General features: G+C 45.1%; 1 long non-coding RNA gene across 1 annotated transcript in view; it reads left to right on the forward strand.

Moving 5' to 3' along the window:
- Positions 1-9,083: 9,083 nt before the first annotated feature.
- Positions 9,084-20,533, forward strand: part of LOC149871897 (uncharacterized) — a 53,320-nt gene continuing 41,870 nt past the window's right edge. Inside the window, exon 1 of the long non-coding RNA XR_016440559.1 lies at positions 9,084-9,191. This is a non-coding gene — a long non-coding RNA (uncharacterized LOC149871897). The remainder of the gene's footprint in view (positions 9,192-20,533) is intronic.

Raw genomic sequence — 20,533 nt, forward strand, 5'->3', positions numbered from 1 at the left:
TTCAAGTTTTTACAGAGTTTACTAACTTTGCAAACTTTTAAGGCAGGTTATGAATGTATTTCTCTACCTACACCTTGCAAATTGGTACTTGCATTCAGTTTGCCTGCTCAGGACATTCATTTACATCCACAAGAATTTAGATACACGAAACACATGTTTTGCCTAATGTTCCCAGACTTAATGTAGTTGAAGTGGCTTGCTGAAAACTGGCTTTAAGAGAAGAAATAACTTATGGCTGTTTCAGGAAAACAGAGCTTTCCAAAGAAGTTGATCCCAGTCAGTGTAAGAGCAAGAACAGCTCAGGAATATGTAGTCACTGCTATTCAAACGGTAGAGTATTTTATCATTGCAACATTAATTTAAATTAATCTAATTTCTGTGGAGTGATCTGCACTGACCTGGGGTCCATTTTTAGTGAATGCAGCCTGTTTTCAAACTGAAAATGTTGTGAGTTTTTCTTGCCCCAGTGACAACATTTTGTGACTTCAACTTTGTTCTCATGCCAAATCACTGTTTTTGGAAAGCATGATCAGAGCACAAAGATGAGTTGAGACAATAGCTTATCACACAGCTTTTCTGTGGGATCACACAATTCTATTTAAAAAACACAGCACTGCACAACAAAAAAGCCAATGACCATCACATGATAGGGAAAGGAAACAAAATACTTCTAAAACCTGGGAGTTTGAACCCTGACTTAGTAGTCTAGAGATGATAGGACATACCTGGAAGGGTGATCTGAAAAATAATGGAAAAGGGAAGAACTTTGCAGGAGACCTAAGAGGCACCAGCAAGCAAAACCATAGTTATTTAAACCACAGACATCTTGACAGGAGATTCTTTTTCCTTCAGAAAGACAAAAAGTTCTAGTATTACAGATGTAAAGGAAGAAGATGTTAATACAAAGTCTGAGCCTGCTAACACTGATGTTAATGGATAAACTTCAGTGGCATCATGATTGATCCTGATCTGGAGCTCCTCCAGGATCTAAAAGAGCTACAGATTCTTATTGTCATGCCACACTATGCTCATTCCTCATGTATTAACAAGACTTGGTTTATGTACTTGCCACAGGGAGATTCCATCCTGCCACTTTTGTCTCATAGATGAGGACACAGTTTCTAGGTCCCCATAATTATTTACATGTAGGTTGTATTTATTGGCAATTAAATGGTTCAGCAGCTCTGAGACATTAGTCCCTTCTAAACATGTTGCCTGCCAGATTGCTTCCTGCCAGCAGTCCCTGTGGGCTGGAAAATTTCATTGAGACCAACACCGATGTGTGCATATCAGAAAGAGCAGCTGGCATAGCCGTCCTGTGGAGACTCAGCACTCTTCCCTCTTTCTGAATGATAATGATATAGCACTGCCACACATTTGTCAATGCAGAGCCAATAGGAGGGAACAGCTTTTGCTTTAAATACACTTGAAGACCAAAAGCTATTAGCTGCGAAAGATCAAACAGGGGACAGACATACGCTGTCTCACACTTGAAGACAAGTAGCCGAACAAGCACCTGCCTGCTCACACCAGGAAACAGCACTTGTCAAATGTTTAGCCTCCTGTTTAAAAGGCTGATCCTAAGGAGGGCCATAAGGGTGGGAATGGTGTTAGTTAAGGCCTGACACCAGATGGGAAAGGCCTAGCCCTGTGCAGTGCTGAGTACCCTCCAGTTCAGCTGGCACTGAGAACATTCAGGGTACTGCAACTTTATATGACTAGGCTCTACCAGAGATCACTTTTAAATAGTTTTGGTTGAGGCTTTTTCTCCCAGGGGGCTTAGCTCCCATTTCAACTGGGAGCAGTCAGTCAGTGATGTAGCTGCACAAGTGTCAGCCCAGAGGCAGGCTAAGGAAACAGCTTGCAAGTGAGGCAAGCTCAATGTGAACTGCAGCATCCAAACTGGACCTCCCGAGGGGTGTGGCATGTGCACAGAAACCTGATCTGCTCACAGAGGACCCTGGATAAATACCACCAGAAAAATATAACCAGCCTAGAAAGCACGGTGCTTCTTACAGCCATCTGCATCTACTGAAGGGAGAATAAAAACTGACAGCAGGAAAAACTAGTCATATGAACCGTTGCAAGAGAAAAAATGCCCATGGGACCAGCAGAACCATGTTCTTATGTTTACTAATGCTTATTTACACCATTCTGGCAAGATACAGGAGTAGCAAAGCAGGTATACATTTCACTCACACTTTAGTGTAAGTCAGAACTGGTTTCCATTCTGGTTTAGAAATGGCTCATTGGGGCTTACGCAAAATAGAACTGTGGAGGAAATAGTTCTCTTGTTCTGTGAGAATTTGAATGCTCAAAAAATTCCCCCTTCCCAAGTCAGGAGAGAAAGTAAAAACCTTAAATTATATGCATAAAACAAAACCAGAAGAAAAACAATGAAACTTTTATGAAGGATTTATTTTAATCATTTAAAAAAAGTTTCATTTGGATTTTTACCTTTTAAAATTGATATTTTGAAATGGAAATTCATTTGGAACCCAAAATTCTTATGGTTCAGTCCTAAAGTAGCCAAACTAGTCTCTAACATTTTTCATAGATTTCACAGATTTCATAGACATCAGGGCTGGAAGGGACCTTGGGAGATCATCGAGTCCAGCCCCCTGCCCAAAGGGCAGGAAGTCAGCTGGGGTCATAGGATCCCAGCAAGATAAGCATCCAATTTACTCTTGAAGGTGTTCAATGTAGGTGCTTGAACCACCTCTGCTGGCAGACTGTTCCAGACCTTGGGGGCTCGGACAGTAAAGAAATTCTTCCTTATGTCCAGCCTGAAACGGTCTTGCAGGAGTTTGTGACCGTTCGACCTCGTCATCCCTTGGGGCACTCTGGTGAACAGACGTTCCCCCAGATCCTGGTGGTCACCCCTGATAAACTGATAGGTGGCCATCAGATCACCCCTGAGCCTGCGCTTTTCCAGGCTAAAGAGTCCCATGGCTCTCAGCCTGTCATTGTAAGATCTGTTTTCCTGACGTCTGATCATGCGCGTGGCTCTCCTCTGGACTCTCTCAAGCTTCTCCACATCCTTTTTGAATTGTGGAGCCCAAAACTGGACGCAGTACTCCAGCTGCGGCCTCACCAAGGCCGAGTACAAGGGGAGAATGACGTCCCGGGATTTGCTCGAGAAGCATCTATGGATGCACGCCAGCATTTTGGTCGCTTTACTAGCCACAGCATCGCATTGCAGGCTCATGTTCATCTTGTGGTCAATGATGACCCCCAAGTCTTTTTCTTCTGTAGTGCTAACCAATGTAGCACTGCCGAGCCTATAAGGGTGCTGCAGGTTTTTCCTCCCAAGGTGGAGAACCTTGCATTTTTCGGTGTTAAACACCATGAGGTTCTCGTCTGCCCATTTGCTGAGCTTGTCCAGGTCAGCCTGGATCACCCGCCTATCTTCTGGCGTGGATGCTTTGCCCCAAAGTTTGGCGTCATCGGTGAACTTGGCCAGTCCACTCCTAACTCCAATGTCCACATCATTAATGAAGATTTTAAAGCTTTGTACTCCATTTTTGGAACAAACAATTTATCAAAATAGACTTGCTCCCACAGAAAGTTTCAGTTTTGAGAAATGGGCAAAAATTTCTGGGCCACGACTCCCAACCAGCTCTACGGTGAACTTTTTCAAGCAACATTAATCATTATGAGCAAAATTTTCCTACTCAGAAGCATACATTAGGCACTACATCCATATTCAGGCATTTAAATAAATGGCTTGAATTGTCAGAAATGCTGATCACCTGCAGTTTCCAATGAAGTCAGCAAGAACACTCAGTGCCTTTCAAAATCAGGGCGAGTGTTTAGGCATCTGAAGCCAGGCTCATATCATTTGAAAATTTTTTGCACTGACCGTGCTGGGTGGGAGGGCAATTGCATTGGAAACTCTCATATGTCACTGTACTCTTCGGTATTCTCTGTACAGATGGCCATGGCCCCAATTATCTGAGAGTTTGCACATGTAAATGATTTTCCCTTTTCTTCTATAACTGGAAGTACATAGAGCTGTTCTGTATGTTTCCCTTAGCCCTGGGCCACCTCAAAAATGACCCAAGATACAAATCAGTGATTGCTACAACTGGAAAGGCACTAGGCATAATAGAAATTCTCTAGACCTTGAGGGGACGTCAAGGTGTGTGCATATTTTGTAGCAGAAGGCAGCTCTGTAGCATCCTACTGCTTTCTTTTCTCCCAAAGCCATGTAATTTTGCAAGGATGTTTATATAAAAGAAGCATCCAATGGTGCAATATGCAAACACAGTAGGCACCCTACCTAAACAGTCTCTCAAAAACATTCATATTCTAGCCCTGCATCTTTTAGCAAAATTCCCATTAACAAGAAGTCAGGGCTTCTGGAGCTGAGAAATGCTTGGCTCACTGCAGACATACACTCTCAGCACAGGAGTCCAAGTGGGGGTTTAGGAACATACATGGATTTGTAACAACAGTCCTGAAGTTCGCAGCCTGTAGAGCAGCATGGAGGGAAGTGTTGGTTGTGACAGAGCAGAGCACTTCTTATGAAAGCAAACACATTAGTATGCTCCTTTGTGAGGGCTGGGTGCTACAGTGCTGAGACACTCCTCCCCTCTGCCCCCATTGCAAGTACAGACATATCTTCTCGCACCCCTGGACAAGAGTCATCCTACCTAGGACAGCTCCTGGCTGCCCAGACTCCCCCCACCCTTTTTTTTTTTGCTGGAATTGTACAACCATTATTTGGGTCTCTTGCAGCTGTTCATTGGAGGTAGCAGCAGAAGGAGCAATCACAGAAGAGATGATACAGCCTGTGCTGTATTACTCCCCACAGGGGATTCTGGAGGCAAAGCAGAAAACAGTACCTTAGCCCTAATCTCTCTCACAACTCCCTCCGCAATGCCAGGGTGGGGAAGCAAGGCAGAGCAGGCGGTGATGGAATCCTCTCCTCTCAGTGGAGCCACATGGGGGCAATCCAGACTGAGGCTCCAAATGCCTCCACTGCACCCTTCCCTGCTTTGAGATTTTCATCCTTATAGCTTATTGCCAGCAAGGAGGCAGCATTAGTGAAAGTGGAGTTCTACTTAAATAGGCTGTGCATTGGCCAGTCTGCCCCACTCACACAGGCTATGTGCGATGGTGGCCTTCCCTTAGAACTTAAGCCCCCTTGGAGAAGAGACTTCCTGTAGCATTTGACCAGCAATAAGCACATCTTAATAGCCAAGGGGTCACTACCTTCAGAGGGCCTGCTGGCCAAGCTCACTGCACACCCCAAGGGCCCTTTACATCCCTCCCTTCAACCTATGAATTCCATGTATTCCACCCTCTCAGTCTGTTTCAGGGACTCCCTTGTTAAACAAATTGCCAATTGCTCAAATCACAAGCCAGACCTTATGAGGGAGGATAAGGCAAGATGCTGCATTTATTGATTAAGTGCTTAATACACACACACGCGCCACATTCATACCCCAATTTTTGTTCTGACCAGTCTTATCAGTACCTGGATCAACTTAGTGGCCAGCCAAGTTGATCACGAGTAGGAGCCAGGCTCCAGCCAGTCTATCTCATCAGACAAACCAATGCTCCAGGATGCAGAACAAGACCCAAAACCGCTATGTCTCACCTTATCTTTTATAGCCTTGTCAATTCACCCAGTCCTCCGGGTTTTGCTGTGTTATCACTGTGTTCTTCCTTGAAGGTTGATTGCCATTGTTCTCTTGCTGTTATGGGGTGGATTCTTTTTGTTTTGGTCTTTTATCTGTCTGCATTCTTCAGCCAGTCACCATCTGGTGTTTTCCTTTTCCACAGACATACTCTCACCCATTCTGTCACACATACAGCATACAAAGGTTGAGCACTTATGTCAAACTACAGAGCAATGTGAAATGGAGTTTCTTAAGGCAATGCAAAACTCAAGAAAATACATAAGATTAAAAGCAATAGGCAAAAAGTCTACTTGTATAACACCCTGAAATTTTCCTCAATCTCCTGTTGACAGGCATGGTGTGCTGCCAAAGTATAGTCCCTCAGTCTTCCCCCACAAGCAGTTCCATGTATCCACATGCCCTCCCTCCCCGTTCCAGAGGCTCTCACTTCCACTCTTCCCTATGTGGATTGCTCCCTCATAGCAGAATCCCCAGGGTCTGTAGCCCCATACCTCTTGGCCCTTCTCATAGTAACCATTTTCTGAAGTAGCGCCTCCTAATATCTAATCTAAACTTACCCTCCGCCAGTTTGTGACCGTTATTCCTGGTCACTCCTGGCAGCGCACGGGGGAACAGGGACTCCCCCAATACCTGCTGATCCCCCCTGACCAGTTTGTAGCAGGCCACAAGGTCCCCCCTTAGCCTTCTCTTGTGGAGGCTAAACAGGTTCAGGTCCCGTAGCCTATCCTCATAAGGCCTGCCCTGCTGACCCCTGATCATACGAGTGGCCCTCCTCTGAACTCTTTCCATATTGTCCACGTCCCTCTTGAAGTGTGGCGCCCAGAACTGGACGCAGTACTCCAGCTGCGGCCTGACCAGTGCCGCATAGAGGGGGAGGATCACCTCCCTGGACCTGCTCGAGATGCATCTGTGGATGCATGATAGGGTACGATTGGCCTTCTTGACTGCCTCCCCACACTGCCGGCCCATGTTCATCGTGGAGTCAATGACGACTCCAAGATCCTTTTCCGTCTCCGTGCTGGCAAGAGGAGAGTTCCCCAACCTGTAAGTGTGGTGCCGGTTCTTCCTCCCCATGTGCAACACCTTGCACTTATCAGTGTTAAACCCCATCCTATTCTCATCCGCCCACCGTTGCAACCTGTCAAGGTCAGCTTGTAGCCTATTGCACCCTTCTAGTGCACCCACATCCCCCCACATCTTAGTGTCATCAGCAAACTTGAACAGGGTGCTTTCTACCCCCTCATCCAAGTCACTGATGAAGATGTTGAACAGTGCAGGCCCGAGGACCGAGCCCTGCGGAACCCCACTGCCCACATCCTTCCAGGTCGAGAAGAACCCATCCACTACCACCCTCTGGGTGCGGCCCTCCAACCAGTTGGCGACCCATTTGACCGTGTGGGCATCGACACCACAGTCTCTCAGCTTTTTGATGAGGACAGGGTGAGAGACAGTGTCGAAAGCCTTCCGGAAGTCCAAAAAGACTACATCCACAGCAACCCCTGCGTCTAATGATTTGGTGACCTGATCGTAAAAGGCCACCAGGTTGGTCTGACAAGACCTGCCACTGATAAACCCATGTTGGTTGCCCCTGAGCATGCATTCCCCCGCAAGGCCCTCCTGGATGTGTGCCAGGATAATTTTTTCAAAGAGCTTACCCGGGATTGAGGTCAGACTAACTGGCCTGTAATTTCCCGGGTCCTCTTTTTTTCCCTTTTTGAAGATAGGGACCACATTGGCCCTCTTCCAGTCCTCCGGCACCTCGCCAGAGCACCACGAGTGCTCATAGAGCCGTGCCAGGGGTCCCGCAATGACCTCAGCCAGTTCCTGTAGAACCCTAGGGTGAAGATCGTCCGGACCAGCGGACTTGAACACGTCCAGCTTCTCCAGAAGTACCCTAACTAACTCCTCGCTAACCCTTGGCCCAGGCGTGTCTCTCTCGGGGCCCGAGGGGGGCCCAGCAGGGAGGTGGCTGAACTGGTCCCTACTTAGGAAGACAGAGGCAAAGAAATCGTTAAATATGTTTTTGCCATTCTTTTTCTTTCTACCTTGGAGATATATTGTCCAAGGATCATCATGTTAACCTCTATAGGGAGGATGAGTATATTGTTATGCAGGAAGCTGTTAGTACCTGCCATCAACCTGTTCTTTGATCTATAGACATACAATAGAGGAGCTCAAAATTCTGGCTATGCTAGAAAGATAGCAGGGCCTCTCTACATGCCCCTTTTCCACTATTCAGCATTCCAACTTTCTCTTTGAATCAGTAGGGTTCCATCAACTGATGCAGAGAAAATTCCCTGAAATTTTGGGATTGATCAACTGCACCATTCAAAAGTTACCATGTTCTAGACATTGCCAAATGAGTGCAAAGCCTTGCAGGTTCAGCCAGGGAACAAAAAGTCTAGTTACATGGTACAAAAGACAGGACAGTCCACACACAATGTTAGCACAAGGGACTTTACTACCCATCACTTGCTCCAGGGTAACTGCCTACATGCATGCTCTTACTTTGTGGTAAATACAAGCTAATCCATGGAGATGTCATTCTTGCCAAAGAATGAGAGCTAAGCCATTACCGTGTGTGTCTGTGTGTTCTTTTCTCAATAAGTGAAAGTGAATGTGTGTAGTTACCATGGGGTAGGTCAGGGATAGCCAACTGCTGCATGTGTGTGGCTCTTCTACAAGCCCCAGGTGCTTAGTAAAGGGAGGCACTGGAATAGAGGTAGGGGGCTCATGCCTTGGGTCACAAGGGCAGAATGCTGCTGTATGAGGTGTCACTGCCAAGAGCCAGGTTAACCCTTCCATAACCCTGCAGGATCCTCACTTACCACATAAAAGAGCTGCAGTTGCAGGACCAAGGGAGGGTTAACCTGATTCTTGGTGGTGACACCTCTCTCAGGGCCCTGTCCCCTGTTCTGCTCTGTGTAGCCAGAGGCTCAAGCCCCCCTGCCTCTATTCAACAGCCCCAGTAGCAAACTCTAGCATACTTACCTCCTGGTGAGGATCACAGTGGCACTTGGGGAGAGTCAGTGCTTAACTTGTCCAAAAGTTTTGGTCACCACTGGAGTAGGTGATGCATAGTAAACTACTCCCCCTTACCTCACAGTAATTTGTAGGTATGGATACACAGAGAATATTTGGCAGTCCCTTCCATGGCCAGAAGTCCTACCGATATTAATATAAACCAGAACATAACATACACTACTGAACAAGTCTGTACAAGTGCCCAGCTGCATACTGATTCACAAACCTGTTAATGAAATTTTCTGCCTTATTCCTCTGGTTGCCAGAGGGGTTTTTAAAAATAACTCTTTAAGCATTTATGATGGAATTTTTTTGTTCCCAAGTTCTATTAACAATTCAGCAGAGAATCAAAAGAGAAGAAAAGAAATGTGGAGGGAGAAAGTATAAAAGAGAACAGATTTAAAGAGGTGAGCCATCTCTGCACAAGAATGGGATAGTCTAATCTCACAGCAAATCATTTGTCAAAAGGAAGCAGGACTGTGTGGGGCACACAAGATGGCAACCGTGACCCTAGCAATGGTAAGAACATAAACCCAACTCTTTATAGTACTGCTCCCAATGGCCTATTCTGTATTCAAATGCTGAGTGACAAAGAAGTAACTTAGGGCAAAAAAAATAAAAAAATAAATCCAGGCTCTAAGACTCCATTGGAGAGTTTTAGCTAGAGTTAAACTTAGTGCTGTGACTGAATTTTTTTATAGTAAAAGGAGAAACAGTTCAGTTGCTGTAACAGATCAGTTACAATTACCTAACCTAAAATGTAACAGATAACCAGGCACTGATGTACTGCAAACTTTAAAAAAAGAGCTTTATATTGTAGGAGTCATGTGGGAAATAGTGTACACTAACATTGCAAGAAGCCATGGAACAGCAAGCGATACAAAGAGTACAAGCATTATCCTATATCCACTCTCTTAGGTTGACACTGGAGGGCAATATCTTGCACATTGAGCCTGACATTAATAGCGCACCCACTGTAAAAATGATGAAATCCTCATTAATTTGAAGTGTTACAGCACCTGCTTTATCTGCACTTACATAACTGAATGGAGGTTTATAGTTAATTTGCTAAACTTACCCAATGTACAGGGCTACCATGGTGGCTGTGATAACTCCTAGCGGCTACTAAGGGAGACCCTAATTCCAAGTGCATATGCAGGAAAGTACTGACCTTCCCAAGCACTAAGCACCACTAAGCCAATGCTCAGCAGCTTGCAGAATCAGCCCTTTAAAGAAGACTTGCTGCCAAAGCCCGTTACAGTTCCCTTACTGCTCTGTTTAGCAGAAATGTCACCCCCTAGTAGCACAGCTGATCATCCTAGTCAATAAGCAGCAGGGAAGAGAAACTAAATACGTCCTTCTGCCCAGGGAAAATAGATTTCTCAGAAAAACAAGTGTTTTTGCTGCCATTACCAAGTGTCTGAAGTTTTGAATGTTTCTCCCTTTATATCAACAGTTTCTGTTCAGAACCATGTGAGACTCATTAAAGGCCTTGCAAATCAAATGTACCTTAGTGCTCCTGTGATCTTGGATAATACAAAACAACTTCATTTTCTTCAAAGGTCATGCTTTTTTAGTAAACTGATTATAGGAACTAGCTATGAGCTACATGGATTTTCTAATGACTGTGGTAAAATGTGACTAAATCTGTGGGATGGATTTGAGATCTGAACACTTAAATGCATTCATTTATTGCATGCTTTGAACTTCAGTCTCCCATTTGCATTCTTCCTCCCAAGGTTTCCTTTCCCTAGGAAACTTTTCACTGGGGAGGTAGGGGGAGAATCACAAAACAAATGCAAATATATTGATAGCTGAAAATATTGCTTGTTGCTCTACCTCCCCTCCAGGCAGAGAGTCTCCTCCCAGACATGGGGATAACCATTCTTCAACCTATTTGTATTGCACACCTCACCTCATTTCCTGTGCATCTTTCACAGTCAGCTTCAAAATATCAGTCGTAGAAAACAGGACTGGAATAGACCTTGGAAGCTCATCTCATCTGCATTGCTGCCAAGGCAGGATCAATTAGTTCTAAGCCATTCCTGGCAGATATTTGTCTAACCCACTCTTAAAAAAAATCAGAGATGGAGATTCCATAACCCCCCAAAGTAATCTATTCCATTGCTTAACAATCCTTATCAATGTTGTATAGTGATACTGAATGATATGCGACCCACAGTACACTCTCTTTCCCTATTGAGCATCCATAGCCTTCTTGGTATCTTTTCATTTGGGACTCACACAAAGCCAATGCTTTGTCTCCATTTAGCTCAGAGGTTTTGAACTCATCCAGGCCTGTGGGTTTATAAGTGGTGTGGGGCTGGTCTTCAGGCTGGACCAGACCCACAAACTAACTTTGTATGTGCCCAAGAATGGTGGGAATGGCTGACATATGCAGTGCGGTCCTGCTCTGGCTGCATCAAGGCTGTGCTGCAGCCCTGGTTAAGCCTGCACTGATCACTTCCATGTGCACTGAAGGCAAAACAGCTGGTGCTGCCCACACCATCCCTGCTCCTGCTCTTCAGGTCCCAGCAGGGATCACAAGCCTGGCAGAGGTCCCACCAACCTAATGCAGTGCTGGGAGGTGCCCTGGCAGGGGTGTCCTGGCCTGGGTCATAGATCCAGCCCATCATGCAACCTGGGGAGCAGGAGCTGAGCACAGGCAGTTGCCAGTGTGCAGCATCCCCCTTCCCCACAGCCACTTGGAGTCACAGCAACCAGAGGGAACCCCAGCCCAACCCCTGAACAGTGCCTCACCCACTCCTCTTCTCAGGTCTCCTCTGTGGATACCCTGCATCACCAGCTCCTACCCCACAGTGCAGAGCGCTCCTTGTAGTTGCTGTTCTATAGCTCTGCATCTGTCCTGGGCTGTGCTGCATGTGGTAGCCACTCTTTCAGCCCTGGATGCCACCTGGGAGTGAGTGCTGTGCAGGGCCATCAAGCATGCCTCACATCCTGTCTGTGGGTCACTGAGACCTCAAGGCAGCACAGGGGGGCCAGATGACACAGTTCCATGAGCCAGATCTGACCCACAGGCCAAATCTTTACAATCCCCAATTTAGGTGCTGTTTTGAGAATTTCTGCACCAGAGTCTGAAATATTTCACTACAGGGAAAAAACACAAACCACAGCTCAAACTCACACAAGGAAAAATGTGTTGGTTAAACTGGTCTAAGAGTGCAGCCTCTCTCATTTTGCTATTTTTCTGTTTTAAAAAAAAAGATATTTTGCAGCTAATCAGGGGGGAGAATCAACATTAAGATCCAGGAAATCAACCACATAACACAAACAGCAAAGAATCAAACCGAAAAAAAAATGTTTTCTTATTGCCAAATCATGGATCAGGCACTTCCAAATCATAAATCAGATTTATAAAAATAATACAATAATATTGTTTTTAAACCAATTAATTTTGCATCCCTTTCTCTTGCCTTTTGGAACTGCAGTATCAACTACTGTCTGCAACCTTGAGATATATAAGGAACTTTTCCATAGAAAATGAAAATGGAGATTCACATGCATTCATTTGTGTGATTCCATGAGGCAGAGAGAGTAAAGGGACTACAACTATTATGAGACTAGATATAAAACTACAAAAATTAACACCTCTGAAAGGTCACAAGCAACTCCTAGGATGAACCCTTTTCATTCAAGAACTGAGAAAATGCTAAAGAATTAATAGTCTCAGAAGACAAGGATCACCTTGGGAAATATTCACTTACCCAAAATGGATTAAAATCAGAAAATCAGATAAGCTTTATTTAAGACTATTCATATTTCTTAATGTATTTTTCATGGAGTCAGGTTAATAGAACCCAGTATCAGGATTTTATGGAAATCTAAATGCTATGGGCCCAATTCTTGTCAGCAAATGTATTTCATAGATTTCATAGACATTAGGGCTGGAAGGGACCTCGGGAGATCATCGAGTCCAGCCCCCTGCCCAAAGGGCAGGAAGTCAGCTGGGGTCATAGGATCCCAGCAAGATAAGCATCCAATTTACTCTTGAAGGTGTTCACTGTAGGTGCATTGTTCAGGAATTAATCAGAGCCAAGAAGTCTAACAAATATCTGCTTCATTCAGTGTCTCCATTCTAAATAGCTAGCTTTGCATAACATTATTCTCTGCATATAATAACCAGAAGTTACAACTGACTCATGATAAAACCTCTTTAAAAGGTACAGTTTCTTAAGCCAAAGGTTCACTGTTCCCATAAGCCTCAGTGAAAGATGAAGGTGCTCATTCCTTCCTGCAAAGCAGTTAGCACCTTGCATGACTGGGTCCTACATCACTGTTGTTTGTATGCGGCAGCGAGCCAAACAGGTGTTATCCATTCTAATAGTTGTAGATTGAATCCATCAAATTGCCTTGCTTAGCCTGCACAAGATAAATCACACTGAGATATACTAAAAGTGGAAACAAGACGTGATTTATAGTGCTGTGCTTTGGGTGTACAGGGAAGCGTCTCATTACAAATGTTCTAAAGTACAAGGCCATCATGTGAAGGCAGACAAGCTGAAAACCAGTTCACTCACTGCCCACCCAATTGCAAAATGGGTTAGAAAGATACCACTTTATAAAGCTGGAGTTGTGTACCAGTAAATATACATGGTGAAGCTCTCAGAAAAGGGTATTCAACTTCATTTGCAGGGGCCCAGTAACTAGATCTGGGTTGGACCATGGATTCATAGATTGTTAGGGGCTGGAAGAGACCTGGTAGATCCAGTCCAGTCCCCCTACACTAGGCAGGAGAAGACAACTGGGGTCAAGTGACCCCAGCGAGGTGCCTGTCTAGTCTCCTTTTGAAGATTTCCAGGGTAGGTGACTACATCACCACTGGAGGGAGTTTATCCCAGTCTGGACACCCTGACTCTGAAGGAGTTTTTCCTGGAATTGAGCCTGAAGTAGCCTTCCAGGAGTTTGTATCTATTGCTCCTGGTCTTCCCCAGGGGTGCCCTGGTGAACAGCTGTTCACTGAGTTCTTGATGTACTCCCTTATGTAGCAGTAAGCTGCTACCAAGTCGCCTCTCAGCCTTCTCTCCTGTAGGCTGAAAAGGTCCAAGTCCCTCAGCCTTTCCTGGTATGGCTTGTCTTGCAAGTCTCTGATCATACAAGTGGCTGTTCTCTGGACCCTCTCAAATTTTTCCACGTCCTTGCTGAAGTGCAGTGTCCAGAACAGAACACAGTACTCCAGCTGCAGTCTCACCAGTGCGGAGTACAGTGGGACTATCACTTCCTTAGTTTTGCATGAGATGCAATGGTTAATGCATGCCAGTGTGTTGTTAATGCCTGCTGGCCATAGCATCATACTACTGGCTAATGTTCATGTGATGATCAATCACTACCCCTAGGTCCGTTTTGGCTGTGGTGCAAGTCAAATTGTCGCCACCAAGCCTGTAGGTACATTGGGGCTTGTTTGCCCCCAGATGGAGCACCTTACACTTCTGAGTGTTGAACTTCATCTGGGTCCAGTCCGCCCAGCTCTCCAGCCTGTCCAGGTCCACCTGTATCTGCAACTTTTTGTATGGCATCACCATGCTCCCCCATAACTTGGTATTGTCCGCAAACTTGGCCAGCGAGCTTTTCATCCCCATGTCTAAATCACTGATAAGGCGGTTGAAAAGCACCGGTCCAAGGACAGACTCCTGAAGGACACCACTGGCCACTTTTTGTCAGGATGACACAAATCAGTTCATGGGAACTCTCTGGGTCCTACCATGCCACCAGTTTTCCATCCACTGAACTGTTGATCAGTTAAGCCCACAATCTTCCAATTCTTTCACAAGGATATCATGGGATACTAGATCAAAAGCCTTTTGGAAGTCTAGGTATATGTCAACCTTCTTTCCCATGTCCAAGTGGTGAGAGACCTGTTCGTAGAAGGAGATGAAATTGGTAAGACAAGACCTACCTGCGATGAAGCCATGCTGGCTGTCATTCAGAATCTTACCCTCAATGAGTGTATCGCACATAGATTCTTAAATGAGTTTTTCCATGATTTTCCCTGGGACAGAGGTTCGGCTGATTGGCCTATAGTTGCCTGGGCTCTCCCTCTTCCCCTTCTTGAAGATGGGCACAATGTTGGTTCCACAATAACCTCAGCCAGCTCCATCAGCACTCTCAGGTGAAGTCCATCTGGTCCTGCTGACTTATAAATGCCTAGCTTTTCTAGTTGGTTTTGCACCAACTCAGCATCCAGTGGGAAAGCTATCATTCCCACCATGCCCCCTGTGATCCTTATCTTGCTTGTCTTTCTCCTTGGTCCCGTGAAATACCAAAGCAAAGTGGACATTCAGGAGTTCATTTTTTTCCTGAGTGTCAGTTACCAGCTGTCCCGAGGCGTTAAGCAGGGGCTCCACACTTCTATTTGTTTTCTTTTTGCTCCCTACATACCTAAAGGACTTTTTATTGTCCTTGACTCTCTTGGATAACTTAAACTCAGTCGCCGCCTTAGCTTTCTTAATCATTTCCCTACAAGTGCAGACCATTGTGGTATAGTCCTCCTTGAGGACTGTCCCTAGCTTCCACTGTATGTACACCCTTTTTCAAGCCACATACCAGATCATTGCCTTTGGCCAAGACCAAGTCTAGGTCACACAAGGTCAGGATTCACAATTACCGTTATAAGGAGCAGGAGAATTGTTTCCTTGTTGAGTGTTAAGGGCTAGCAGAATAAACACAGGAGGAATCTCAATGTTTAATTCAGACCTAACAATTTAGCGAGAACTGAGCTCTTACATAAGAGGTGCTGATTTCTCCAAGGAGCTAAACATTAATTTAGAACAAATTTGATGTAAATCATGAGTTCCATTTAGGGACTGTGAGATTTCAAACAACTACAGCTTCATGCTGAAGAAAAAGGAATGGTGTCTCCGGAGGGAAGGAGTGGGGGAGCTCTGCAGCTCCTTGCTGGCAGGCAGAAGAGCTGTCATGTCTGTGGCAGACCTCAGCTAGACAGCTGAAAGCCATTCAGTGGTGGGGTTTACCTTAGAGGAGGCCTATATAAAAGTTCGATTTAAGCCCCCCTCTCTCTACCAGGCAGAGTTATTACAACCTAATTGAAGATAGGGCAGGGTGGCACCTTGAAGATTCATTCAGAAAAGGTGCTGCCCTGCCCCGCCTTCTGTCTGACTCCAGACTAACATGGCTAACTACCTCTCTCCAGAACGTAACTGTAATGCAGTGGGAGCCCCTGACAGCTGCACAGTCCTAAGCACCAATCCTTTTATTAAGAACCAGTATAAAAGCCTCCAGTCTCTGCTACCATGGGTGTGCAGGGACACAATGCAAACACACCAGGTAGATCTTGAGAAGAAATCAAAAGGCAGCTGGTCCAACCCTCTGCAGGAATGTTTAAGGTGACCATATGGCCCATTTTAAAATAACTGTCCTGGGAGTCCTGTCATTTTGGTCAAATTAATACTTTTGTCCCATTTTCAGCAGGATGCCCAGGGCTGGTGTTTCACTGGGGTAGTCCCATTGTAAAAGTGGGACTCTTTCAATCCCTACATCGGGGGTGCAGTTTTACCCCTTCAGCTGTATGGTGCATGCACAGGAAGCTCCCTAAGCATGGCTCTAGAAACCAGGGATGAAAGCTGTCACTACTCCCTGCTCTGCTTTTCCCCTGCTGCTGAATTCAGCAGTGCGCAAGTGGGCTGGGGAGCAAACAGCAACAGTCTTAATGTCATTAATGCACATCGGCGTTCTGTGGCAACTGCCCAGGTGCAAGCTCTTGCTCCTCAACAAGTGACAGCTAAATTACTGGAGTTTATTCCAGGAAGAGCCAAACTACTACTGATTAGCTCTGATGGCAGTGAAAGGGCACACACTTGGATAGGTGCTGAGGAGAAACTGACAGTGTAAAGCATTGGTTCTCAACCTTGGTAGACACAGAGCATCCCTCAGAAAGTGTCCAGCTCTAGCTTTCATTTTTTGACTACAGGGGGAAAAACAACTCTCCCCCCCATTTTTCTGTTACAAATAATTCAGAAAGATCACAACAGGTCAGAATGGTTTTGATGCAATGGATTCTTAGTTGAAATCTCTGGTTTATCTTGTGAAGCATGTGCAAGTGTTTGCACATCTAGTGTAGGGATCTCATGACAGCCTGGCTGAGAACCACTGCTGCAAAGACTCACTCTCCTTTATCTCATGTTGAATAATCTGTTTTTAAACTGGGATTCCTTAGGTTTCACAGCCTTCCCTTCCCTATAGCTGCAATATAAAAACCTCTGAACAGAGAGGGTATTTAACTCACCTCGTTGCAAGAAGCTCAAGTCATAACTGAAACTAAAAACCAGATCCTTATCCCACATCCTTAGACTGCCTCAGCCTGCAAGCATTAACTGGCAATCCCTGAACAGGTGGAGCAATAGCACAGTTTCTCAAATCACCAAAGAACAATTTTGCTTATTCCGAGGCTTCCTAATCACTTAGGGATGTTCATTATTAATGCCTGTTGATTATAGCCCTGGTTCAAGTTCTTGTTCTGCCCTGTTCAGAGCAACAGGGTTTTCCTTTTTTAATGCCAGATCAAGTTTTTGTTCTGCTTGGATTACAGTCAACCTTGGCCCTTGCCCTATGAGGTACCGTAATAATGTGATGAACCCAGAAAACGTCACTGAAACAATGTACCTCCAAATCAGCCTTCACAAATCTTCAGTTCCACATCCTTTGGCAAATAGTGGGGACATGGTCACATTTTCTGCTCAGACCTACTGGAGAAAACACATCCATGTGTCCATGTAACTCAGGGCCTGGAAGCACAACCTGCCCTAATCCAGGAAACATTTTACCCCTGTTCCAATCCCTCAGTCTCCTGAATGGGAGCAACTGTGTGTAGCCAGGGCTTTCCATAAGCAACCCAAACAAAAATCAGCCTCAGTCCAAACTATGTACATGCAAATGCTTATCCTTGTACAGTTGTCATCCTCACTGCTAGATGGCGTTCTGGATGAGGTGGGTGGGACTCATTCACTGCCCTGCACTTTGTGTAGCTATTTTCACCTCTGGGGAGTAAATGCAAGTGTAATGAAAGCCATTATGAACTTCTCAATAGGAGCACTTCACACTGACTTTGCACAGGGGGAAAAAAGATTATGGGAGGTAAACAGCAGGCCTGAAATAAGCCAAAATCTTTCCTGTACTGCACTTTCATATCCCCAAGAAATCTCTCCATGCATGCAATAGTTCTTTGGTTCTCAAAGTTGCTGATGCTTCAGCAGAGTACACATGTGGCACACTCACTGGAAAACCTAACTTTTGTTGTTTCTGGTTGGCTTTCTTAATCTAAGGCAGAAATAACCATCTTACTCTGTGGGGAATTTGGATTTGTATCCTAGTACACCAGTCCCATATATCAGTGTCCTTGCCCTCTGGGTTCTGTTGCCACAATAATCAGCTAGCTCTGTTGCTGAGGGCTGTGGTATGCCATACTTTACTGAACCGGTATTATCTGTGTCTACATTTCCACCTGAAATTCAAAAATGAGATTTTTGCATCAATCCACAGAGCTCAGCAACCAAGGAGGAGAGCAGTACACCAGGTTTATATTCATAGATTTCATAGATGTTAGGGCTGGAAGAGATATTATTTCACAAAAGGGAAGGCTCACTGGAGAATTCACATGGAGAGCATCCTCAATATCAGAAGCCCCTTTGTGCCATAGGAGTAGCTCAACAGATGCTCTGAAGAAAAAAAAAATTCCTTTAGCATAAGAGAAAAAAGAAATGCTGGAGCTTACAATACCCAGAACAAGGTAGAATTTGCTCATAGCTGAGAAACTCCAAGATAAGCTTGGCGTGGGAAGAAGCACACCGCAGCTGAATGCAGTGTATAGCCCCTAGCTTGTGAAATCAGAAAGGTGGTGCAAAGCCAGTTTTCCTTCATCCCAATCTCTAGGTCTGCACAGCTCAGCAAAATGTGAGGATCCAATGCAGTATCTTAACCATAAACTCCCCGATGTGAGTGGGATGCTACCCTCTGTTTTACAGGCACAGAAATGGAGATACAGTGTGGTTAAGTGATCTGCTGAATGTTACATGATGAGTTAGTGAGAATTGAATTGCAAAGGTTTCTGGCTCCCATTCCCTGGACCACACTGCTTCTCACTCTGGTAGCTGCAGAGATGTGTCTGGCAGCAGGACAGAATTCCACACTTGGTCCGGCCATGTTTTCTTAACTCAATCTGACAGATAACTGGATAGTGGAAGTAACAGTCTTGTTCATGGAGAAGAGTCATTGTACCTGTTAACAATATGAACTTCTGGTTACTTAGAGCCCTGGTGTGACAAGTTTTGGGGGTTTTTTAATGTTGTTCTGATACTATCAGCTAAGGGGTCTGTCTTCAGCATTGATTCCATCTGCCAGCCAGAGGGCTTTTGCATTCCCATTCCACACCCCACCCCCCGCCCATCCCCAACCCTTTCCCAGCATTTGGTTCTGACCTGGTCAGGATAGCTAGTAACTGTTCACGTCTATATTTAACATCCTTCCAATACATCTCTTGAGGAGGGAGGCTTGTGATCCAGTGGTAATGGGATGAATATGAATAAAGAAAATGAAGTAAAAGGTCCTGTTGACTGGCTTTACCAGAGGGTGGAGATGTCTGCCAAGAAAGAGGAGCTTGGAGCTAAAGACACTACTCTTTATCCAGTGCCACCTATTTAGGATGCTGCTGGGTTTTTGGTTGTAGCCACGTTGGTCTAAGGACATAGACAGGCAAGGTACTTTTGAGTAGATGTGGTATCTTTTATTAGACCAACTGAGTAGTTGGAAAAAAGTTCCAACTACCCAGTTGGCCTAATAAAAGATATCACATCTACTTAAAGAACCGTATCTACTTACTTAGGATGTTTTTTCTTTTCCTCCAGGAGGTAAATCCAGGTAGAGTTAGCTAGCAAGGACTTCATCAGATGAAGTTCACATTCATGTGCAAATAACTCGCAGACAGACTGGACTAAATATCATATCTATCTATCTGTGTGTCATTTATGAATGTTCAAGACATTTTAGTCTATTGATTCTCTTGGAGCTATTCAGTTTACCAAATATTCAATTATTTTTCCTGGCATATGACTGATTATTTCAGCCACGTGGCATTGTTTTGATCTCCTTTATTTAGAAAGTTTACCTTTTAGTGAGGAGTCATAGAGTGATGTTGCAGCCATAATGGGTCAGGAAATATTCAAGAGGCAAAGATTTGTGGATGATATCTTTCGTGGACCAGCTGCATGTTTGGCAGAGATATAGACAAGCTTTCAGGCAGACGGTACCTTACTTCAGGCACTTGCACAGTAGTGCAAGGATGAGTGGGCAAATGGGATATAAACTCCTAAGGGGTTGGGGGTGCTAGAATGGAGCATAAGGGTGCCTTACCCTCCTATTCCCCATCACACCTCCTTTTGCACCTTCATCCTAGCAACAAGCAGTGGTGGCATAGGAGCATGGCAGTGAAGGGCATTCTGGGAAGTGTAGTTCTGTTTAGCAGGGGTGGGGAAGAAGATGTCACCCCTTTTTTTGGCCAAATACCGGTGCTTTTTTGCTCTGTGTGGGAGGAGATGGGTCGGGGGCAAAAAGAGAGGTGACATCTCTCCTCAGCATTTACAAACATCAGCTACCATGACTGCCCTACCACCTGCTGCCAGATCCAGAGTCCTGCAAAAAGGTACAGGGGGAAGGGAGAAGGGGGAAGGGGGAAAGAGGGGCTTGCTGACCCAAGTCAAGTCCTGGCTAGTTAAGCCTGGCTGATAGGAAGGTTATTTTATGGCCAAAACCTTGTTGAAAAGAAAACTCACTCCAAACTTTGCAGTTGGCCCAATAAAAGATAACCCCCAAATCCTTGCTTTCCTTGTAATAAG

This window comes from Crocodylus siamensis, chromosome 2 (genome assembly GCF_052110815.1).
Source record: "Crocodylus siamensis isolate JL-2025a chromosome 2, ASM5211081v1, whole genome shotgun sequence".
Lineage (NCBI taxonomy): Eukaryota > Metazoa > Chordata > Crocodylia > Crocodylidae > Crocodylus > Crocodylus siamensis.